The sequence below is a fragment of the Camelus ferus genome, chromosome 14 (assembly GCF_009834535.1).
Source record: "Camelus ferus isolate YT-003-E chromosome 14, BCGSAC_Cfer_1.0, whole genome shotgun sequence".
Classification (NCBI taxonomy): Eukaryota; Metazoa; Chordata; class Mammalia; order Artiodactyla; family Camelidae; genus Camelus; species Camelus ferus.
In genome coordinates, this window is record NC_045709.1 from 10,737,499 (window position 1) to 10,747,507 (window position 10,009).

Consider the following 10,009-nt stretch of genomic DNA (forward strand, 5'->3'; position numbering starts at 1 on the left):
CTACTTCAGCCCTGCCAGGCTGCAACTGCACTTTCTAGAAAGAACCCAGAGTCAAAGAGAGCAATCTATGCACTCGCCCTCTGTCTAGAAATCCCCTTGGCTGTGTCCCTGACAGGAAAGCGACTCTGAGTCTGCACTTCCCAGAAGGCAGGTAAAGTGGAGAAGAGGCATGAAGGGAGGGGTGGGGGAGGGGATGCAGAGGAAGAAGGGGGAAGCTGAGAAAAGGAAGAGATCGAATCGTCTGTGCTAAATATTTAATGGAGGGTTAGATTACAAAATTCGACAACGTGTATCCCGTGTCACACTGGTCCATTTGCACAACGTACTGGAACATTCCGCCTTCTGGTGGTGCTGCGAACTGTGAGGAAAAGAGTTTCCCCTGGAGTCTGGGTTCTCTGGCTCAGATGCAGTGTCCTGTGTCCCTGGACCTTTGTCCAATGGAGCAGAGTTCTCCCCAGGAGCAGAGCAACTCCTGTCTCCTTGGCTTGGTCCTCCATGCAGGGAGAAGGAACTGGAATAACAGCAGATGGCTTCACCATTCCTTCTTACTTTATCATACTTAGAAATCCCTAAAAAGTGTGCCTGTAAGTAAACATCAGCTCCTCTGAGGTTTACAAGACTAAAAACATCCTGGCGCCAGAGGACACAGAGAGGTGGCTGCCCTCGAAGTCACAGCCCTGGTCTGATGGAAGGCACAATGGGCGTGTTGGAGGGCGGGAGGTAGGGTGACTCAGCTGGGCTGAGACTGGAACTGAGTAATGCGAGACTAGGGTGGGGAAAGTTGGAGGCGTGAGTCAAGGTGGTATCAGGAAGTTAAAGGAGGCTTGGAAGCCAGGTCAACATCTTTGGACTTGATTTGACTGAATATTCTCTGTCAGAGGCATAGTCACATGATTCAGAAATCATGCCCCTCTAAGCCAGGCAAGCAGTCCTCACTGGCTCCTTCAGTGGGGTACCCTGGTGCAGTGCACAACACATGCAACTGTATATGACAACCCTGACAGGTTAAGAACTTACAGCAGAAGTTAGTGTGGCAAAGGGGATTGTGAGAAAATTCTATTTAGAAACCTTAAGTAGGATCTCTGTCAGATTTAGGGAAAGTTAGTAATAGATAAAAGTAGAAAAGCTTCATTTATCTATGATCATGCAGAAGACATCCCAAGACTCAGTGGCTTAAAACAGCAGTCATTTTATTTACTCACAATACCACAATTTAGCTGGACTTTTGATGGCCATGTCAGTGGTACTCCTGTGCCTGCATTCAACCAGGGGCAGGCTGGGGCCGGGCTCAGCTTGGGGGCTGGGACACATGGCCTCTCCTCCACATGGTCCCTCCAGCAGGGGAGCCAGAATTCCTACCTGGCTGCTCAGGGTTTCCAACAGTGCGGAGGCAGAAACTGCCACGCTTTAAGTCTCAAGACAGGAAAAAGCACCATGTTTTTCCACCACATTCTATTGATTCAGTCAAATTTCAGGACCAGCTCAGATTAAGGGGAGGGACCCCACCAGGGGATGAGTACCAGAAGGCATGGCTCACTGGGGCCACCTGCGTAATAAACCACCAGGCTGCTAGGGAGCTGTGGTGACTAACCAGGTAGAGAGGGTGAGATCTCACTGGTGGGCAAACAGTGAATCATTCCTCTTAAGAAAAATCTCCAAATCATTGCTATTTGACTTGGGGTGTATTATATATCCCAATCAGTTTATCTTTCTAAGTACCTTCAGCTAAGATTAATGGCAAAATAGGTTACATTAGCTCAAATCAAACCTCATAAATCACAATAGGAGTAGGTCTCACTTTTTCCAAAATATGGAATGTGGATAATTAGGGGTGAATTATATAATGCTTGGAAAGATAAATGTAGGGACACAATCTTATTCTTAATTATTTTCATGGTGACATACTGCAGCACGTATCAGGACTCAAGAAAAGGCAGTCTTCTCACAAAGGTTGATGTTTCTCTAGCAAACGTACGTGACCATCAACAAAAAAGTTGGGTGTGATTTTGCAAAGCCCTAGTGGAAGGCTAAGCCTGACAGTGCTTTGGGGGTTGGAATGAGGCAAAATACCTGCCTGTCCAGTTTTTTCCATCTTCTCCTGCACCTCATCTTCTACTGTCTTCCTTCCCCATGCTCGCCTCTTTCCTCTTATTTTTTTTCTCCTTCCCTTTTCTCTGTGATTGGAGGGTATTATACTACAGGATCAGTTTGGCTTCCATAAGAGAGAAAATACATCCATTTCTCTCCCTCGTGTATCAGCGTGGAGGAAGGTGATCCCAGGCAGGTGACTCTGCTCCACGTGACCATTCGGGGGCCCAGGTTCCTTCCATCTTGCTGTTCCTCGCTCCCTAGGGCCATTGCACTTGCCTGCATTGGTGAAGATGACGCAAAGTAAGATGTCTTCATTTTAGCCAACAGAAAAGTGGGAAAGAAAAGGACATTAAAATCCTTTCACTTTTACTCACCTCCCATTGAGCAGACTTTACTCACACGGCTGTCTGTAGCTATACGGGAGGCTGAGCAGTGTGGGTTTTTGACGCAGTGGACTTGAGTCCTGCTCTAGCATCTGCTGCCAGAGCAGTGGTAGGGGGACAACGAGCAATCTCTGCGTGAGTGGCTTGGTTTCATTTGTGTTGTTAGGGAAGGAGACAAGAAAAGTAGATGAAGAAGAAAATTTCTCCTTCCTGTACTCAGGTAGAGATGTAGCCTGGGGTAAAAATGACTTTCCAGGTTTTGGCAAGAAGATGAAGGTATTTCTGACTTTTCCTCCCCAGACACCCTCTAGCTGCCTCTTCCATGACAATCCTGCAGCAGAAGCCAGGAGAGCACACAGCAGCCCCCACCTCATGCTCCCCACCCCTCCCGCCCCGGGGCTGATTGCATCACGGGGCTACGAGAGAACGCCAGTAGGCGTTCATGGTTGGAAGCCCCTCAGCGATTCTCTCCCAGGAGCAGCAGTGAGCCTAGACAAGGACAAAACAATGCGGGTGCCCTAAAGGATCGCTCAAGGCTGTCATTCAGGGTGGCCTTAGATGTATGTTCGTGTTGGCCAGAAGTAGTAACTCTCTTCTTAAGGCAGTAAGATACTCAGAAAATACTTAGGTGACACTACCCCTGCACATAGGGTGACTGTATATCCAGTTTGGCTACCACTTGGCTCTGGTATAAAATAAACAGCTCCCCAAAGAGAGAGTCTCGTAGGCTCGCAAAGCCACTGCAGAGGCTAGGATGCTACAGCCACTGCCGACAGCTTTTAATTCTCATGGCCACACGAAGGGCATGTCCGGTGGCTCCCATGTGTGGAGGGCAGAGCCCCCAGCCATCAAGGGGAGTGTGAAACAGTTCTCAGAGACTTTTCCATCAATAGCACCTGTGTGCACTGGGAGACAATTGGGAACTAAATGCCCTTCATTCAACCCGGTGAATGACTGTCTTCGCAGATGAGGTCAACAGGTGCAAAATGCTCAAAAAGAGTCTGTGTCTGATTGCTCGCCCTTGCACAGCCAGAAGTGGACTCTTGCCTGCTGCTCTGGTGCATGGAGTCAGATGGAAAACAGCCAAAAGATGGAAACAACCCAAATGTCCATCAACAGATGGATGGGAAAAAAAATAGTATATAAATGCAGTGGAATATTAAGTTTAAAAAGGAATGCTGTTCTGACACGTGTTACAGCATGGACAGACCTTGAGGACAACATGCCAAGTAAGATAAGCCAGTCACAAAAATACAAATATTGTGTGATCCCACTCATGTGAATCACCTAGAGCAGTCAAATCCAGAGACAGAAAGTAGAATGGTGGTTGCCAGGGGCCGGGGGAGGGGGGCCTGGGGAGTTTGTGTTTAATGGGTACAGAGTTCTGATTTGGGAAGATGGAAAAGTTTTAGAGACAGCTGGTGGTGATGGCCGCACAGCAACGTGAATGTACCTAACATCACCAGTCACGACTGGAAAGAGATCCTTGGGACCTTGAGCATCTCTACTCTGATGACTTCTTTCTTTCAGTGCTGCCCCTGTTTCTGATGATCATTTTGAAAACAATTTTTTAAAGACCCCTTTCTTACATGATCCTCACCATCTTGGATCCATCAGTTCATCGTCATCCAAAGTCAAATCACAGGGAGGGGGGCTGCACTGCTGAACACAGCAGGGGGAGGTCTGTTCTGAGGTCTGTTTTGTTCACTGCTGTGTCCCCCTCACTAATCAGAGAGTGAGCTGAATGACAGCCCCCTGAGGGGAACGATCAGTGTGTCAGACCATCCAGAACAGGCAATCCTTCTCCCGGCTGCCCTTGCACAACCTACTGCACTCACTCACACGTCACGTGTCATCACGGGCTGGTTTCGCTGTGGCAATAATCCCCAAACCCTCACTGGCTTGTCGCACAGATTTTGCTCTGAATCACACTGCAAGTCCATCTGAGGTTGCCTGGGAGCTCTGCCCGTCTGAGTCTCTCGGGGACTCAGGCTGTCAGAAGCTCCATCCGAACAAGTCCCCCACGGCCGGTGAGAGGTGCCTCATTCCTAACCCTTCCCGGGGCAGCTCACACGCTCCCCTTCTGCTCTCACTTCATTGACCAAAGCAAGTTGCACCGTGTCTCCTAGCTTTTGAGCAGCTGGGGTGGGGGGAGGGGGTGGAGTACAATCCTAGCATGTGCCTGGAGGAGAGCCGGACGCTGGCAAACAGCCCGAATAACTTCTGTGCATCCTAACGCTTTGCTGATAGCTCCAGCCTCCCCTTTCAGTGCAATGGGAGAAAGAATCTATTCTCCTACAGAGTTAAATCTGCCTCCATCCCCTAACCCGGTGCCTGGCACATAGAAAGTGTTTGCTATTGGTGGAATGAATTAATAAATAATTTGTCTCACATAATGAGGAAGTAAATCTAGGAATCTGGGGCTTTTAGGCTTATGTTTTGTTGCGAGTTGTCACTTTTGTGATACCACTGTCACTTTTTAGTGGACCTTCCTTTCGTGGAATCCCCTTCCTTGTATGATTCAGACTTAGTTTTCTAACGAGAGAAACTTGCCTGAGCTTTGGGAGGCGGAGGTGAGGAGGGCAGGCATCCTTGGGACGCCCCGGGGGGACAGATCAGACACAAGGTTCACAGTGGTTTCTAGGCTTCTCAGCAAGCACCATGTTCGGTGGGAGATTTCCCAGAGATTCCTGAGAACTGTAGCAGTTTCCCACCAAACCTTAGAGAAGAACCTACTTAGGGATTCCAGGCTGCCTTCCAGCTCTTTCCATGACCCCCCAGCTTTTCTCACTTCCTGCGAACCCGAATTCCTATATCAAACCTCTGTTCCTCTTAACAGGGCCTTCCTTTTGTTCCCTTAGAGTTACATGAGAATTTTTCCTTTTAATCATACTCCGAAGAAACCTGTTACTTTTGCTCTGTAGGAAAACCCTCTGTGTAAGCTTTGCTGTTTTTTTCCTCCTCAAGTCTTCACTGGAAAGAGGGCTGAAGAATTTCTTCAGACTCTGAAGAGGGCCCACTAGCAGCCTGCCTTGTCTCTGCGTTCGGTGACTGCCTCTCTCCCAGGCAGAGGTGCCAGTCTTCTTTGTGACAAGTAAATTAGGAACAGGTGTAGCTTAGAGGCAGGCCATCTTTCAAGGTTTGCAAGAAGATGGGCCAACGTGCCAGGGACCTGTGCGTCCTGACCTATAATTGCATTATCTTCTGACTAAATTCTCAGCTCCCCGGCCTGCCCCTTCCTGCAAAGCATGTCATTTCCCTCTTCTTGGAATCGGAGTGAAACTGCGACTGTGCGTCAAATGTTGATGCCTGGTTGAATTGAGGTTCCCGGGGCCAAGACTGCACTGGTCAAGAATGCATATTTCATCTCTAAACCCTTTAACTCCCTTTGAGTGGAAAATGGCTGGCTACTCAATGCTGTAACTCAGAGAGCTGACGGAGAGGCGCCTCTCACCTCTGCCACAGTGCTGGGGGGATTAAGCGATTACTGGAAGTGAATATTGAAAAATGTCCAGATTCAGCAGGATTCTTGGTGCTTGTGCGGAGTTAGTCAGGTCACGCAGGTTGCCGACACTGAACCCCACCCCCATCGGTCTCCATACAGCCTCCAGGCTTATCTTTTTAATCAATCAACAAATATTTACTGGTACTCTGTACTCATCACTGTCCGAGGTCCCATGGGGGTTCTCCTGGGGCTGCTCCTCCGCTGTCTCCTTCATGGTTTCCTCTTCCTCTGTCAGTCATTAAATAAATACAGCCACAGCACGATTAGCTAATACTTACTGAGCTCTTAAAAGGTGGTGACTGTGATTTCTTTCATTTGGGGATCATGCACATCTTATAACTCCCACCAGAGGGCAGCACCTGCACACACTCAGCCCCAGATCTGGGCAGCTGGATGGCAAAGCAAGAATGATCCACATGTTGCAACCAAAGACAGCATACGTTGTAGGGAAAAGGAAACGTGTCCGAATTAGTGAGTGTGTCCAAGTCTCATGTGTGTGACTGTATGTCTATGTGTATTAATGGCTGGAGCTACAAGTGTATATTTATATCTTGTAAACTGCAGCAAAGTCATGTCACTGTTAAGTAGCCACCATATGCCAGAAACTGTGTTTCTTGCTTTGATTTTTTTCCCTTTAATAAGGAGTAATTTGTAACTAGTACTTTACATGAAGACCAGTGCCAATGAAATGCATTGTTTTAACACATAAATAAGCATTTCCCTCTAGTCTTGTTGACCCCCATTGAATTGGCTCATAAAGCATCTTTACAGTTAATAATAACATAAAAAATAGAGCAATTGCATTCAGGAAAAACCCTACTTCAGTGACCTGGTGATGAGAGAGGAATCCAGGAGAGACTATTCAAATTATTTATTGACGTTAAGATATCTCTGAATTGAGCTACGAATTTAAAAAACATTAGCTCTGATCCATTTGTTAAATTGTCCATATGCACCCATGGTTCTGTGAGGCTTTATTTACAAACAGCAACGTATTTGCAAATGGGGGTTGCTGTGCAAAAAGGAAGCCCTTCACAAAGGCTAACCTAGAGACATGAGAGAGCACTGACTTCATTGTCCTGACCTGGGAAGTGGCTTCCAGGGGACAGAGGACCAGGAAGACAGGAGTGGATTGCCAAGGGGGTTCCCACTCAAGACTGGGGTTGGTGGTTGCTGGGTTTTCTTGATGGACAAAGTCCAAGGCCAGACCTGATGGTTGTGACAAATGAGGAATTCTGTAGGGGGGGTAGTGCTAGTGTCTGAGGATTTTACAGGTGAGACGGGAGGAAAAGGCGAGGGCAGGTAATTGTAGACATACCTTGGAGGAATAACAACCAGCAGCTACAGAGGTCTAACCACCCCCGGGCACTCTTCTTTTATCTCATGTAATCCTCACAACCCCCCTGGGTGTACTATTTTCCTTCTACTTATGGGGAGACATAGGTAACACCCCACTTCCAAGTAATAGGCAAGGGGAGTGCAAATCAATCTGGATCCGGAACCCAAGCTGGGTGTGTCCTCCACAGAACCCAGCCGCTTCTCGCTGGTCTTGGAACTCCCAGAACCCTAAACTCCATAAGAAGTTATTGAACTAATCAGATTCAGAGTCGTTAGACCCTGGGAGTGAGGGACTTGGTAAGTTCTCTTCCTGAGAGCTGTCAGATGATGCGAAACAGTGAAACACCGCTTCCCATAAGGGCTACATCCTGCAGAAGCTGCCAGTCACAGAGCGGGTTCCAGGGCCTCACTCTCCAGTCTTTGACAAACTCCCCAAACGAGCATCCCAGAGTTGGTACCCACTGAGGGGGAGAACCACCCAGAGGGAAAAAGGCACACAAGACAGACCTCCTCACTGGCCCTGGGGAGGGACGGTGACACCAGGAGAGGTGTGAGGCCAGGAGGGTGGCCCAGGAGGGACTGGGCCCCCAGGGGCCAAGATAGAGCCAGACGTGTTGAGGACACACCTCCTGTAGTTCTTAAGGTTGACTTAACGTTGGTCCAAGGACCTACCTTTTCTCAGGTCACTGGATATTTTTCTTTAACTTCACTTTTAATGGTTACGTAATATTCTATGGCATAGAAGTACAAGGATTTACGTAATCAACAGTGTCCCTGACCCCCTGGCACCCCAAGCCCTCCTCCTCCCTGCTCTCTGTCCCCATTCTTTTAGGATGTAAGGAAGCCGAGGGAGGGCAGGCCCTGGGGAGGAGGAGGCAGGGACACTTTGACTCAAGCTTCACATTCACAAAAGGTCTCAGAATAAAGATGGGGTGTACCCAGTGCTGTGGACCAAGCTATGTTTCCCCAAAGTTCATACACTGAAACCATAACCCCCACTGCGATAGCATTAGGAGATGGGGCCTTTGGGAGGCAATTAGGTCATGAGGTAGGAGCCGTCATGGTGAGATTAATGTCTGCATAAGAGACACCAGAGATCTCTCCCCCCGCCCCAACCCCGATGTGAGGACTCAAGTCTGCAGGCCAGGAAGAGAGCTCACGTCAGGGACCGAATTAGCCAGTGCTTTGATCTTGGATTTCCAGACTCCAGAACTTAGAATGAAATGTCCATTGTTTAAGCCACTCTGCCAGTGTTGCTTTGTCATAGCAGCCCAAGCTGGCTAAGATGCCCAGGCGTGGAGTGTCACCTACACGATGGAATGACACTACACAACCTGAAACTCACAGCCCGTTGTCAGACCACACCACTCGCAGGGTGTTATGATTTCACACGTTCATAAACCCTATGATTGCCTTGTGAACAGTGCAATTCTCTTGCATTACACATTGGGTGTGTGTTAAAAAGCATTTGTTTGTTAAACGTAAACGTGTAAAATGTACCCTGATTTGTTCTTTCGTTTTGGAATTTCAACATGGTTTGTGTAATAGGTGTTCCTCGTTTGACACCCCGAACATCTAATAAGTGGGTGTCTGAAGCAAGAACTGCCACCATCGCCATCTGAGTCAACACAGGACACTGACTTGTGCATCGAAGGATTTCCCACCCCCTTCTACATCCATGAGCTATGTTCCATCTAAACCAAACAAGCCTCCGGTTTGTCCCTCAAATAGAAACAAAGTTGTCCCTTGCCAAGGACTCTGGGTTTCTGCTTAATCTCAGTGACTGTCTGGCTGTAACCATTGCCAGGGGCCCCCAGAGAGGAGTCCTCACTGGCCTTTTCTGCAGCCTGCCTCCGGGCCCCTGGACTCAGGCCAGTCCCTCCTTCATGCAGACAGTCCCTGCCCGGCGAGGAGGTAACAAATGCAGGAACCTCTTGAATTATGTGATGAGCCCACTAAGCAAACCGACAGGGCGCCGGGCAGAGAACAGTGGCGCCTGCGGGTGGTAGAGGCTGCTGGACACAGCAGTGACGGTCCCCCCAGGGGAGGTGACATTTAAGCTGAGAGCTATAAGCTAAAAGGGAGGCAGGTGTGTGATGGGCCAGGAGACTCACCAGTGGACGACAGGCCACATATCTCACCCGGGGCCCTGCGGGGCTGTGAGATGGCCGCTGAGGGACGAGGTCTGTAGCGGGTGAGAAGGACGGAAAGGTTTCTCTCCGCCACGTGGCGGGGCTGCTGGCTTATTGGCAGGCATCCACTCCCACGGGGTGAGGAGTGAAGCCCCGTCACCAGCCACGGGCACAAATTCCCCTAGACCTCAAACACAAAGGCTCCATCTCAGTGAGCTCCTGCCTGGGGCTCTGGCCGGACCGGCCCTGGCTGCCCCAGCGGGCACGGCCATGCTGTAGCTGCCCCACACTGCGGCTCTGGGTTTCCAGAATCTTCCAAAGGCCTGGGTCCTCTGCAGGCTGACTGCTCCTGACTCCCTTTACTCTGGAGCAGGGCACAGAGAGCATCTTCCATGCCTCGCGGAGGGAGCCTCTTTTCCTTCCCTTGACAAAGTGTTTTCTGGACTGGCCACTCCTGCCCCACAGGCTCCCAGAGGAAGGCTGGTATCTCTGCGCCTGGGGATCCAGGCCTCCTCGGGCTCCACAGGAAAAGTGGGCGGGAATTTTAGCCATCCTGCAAA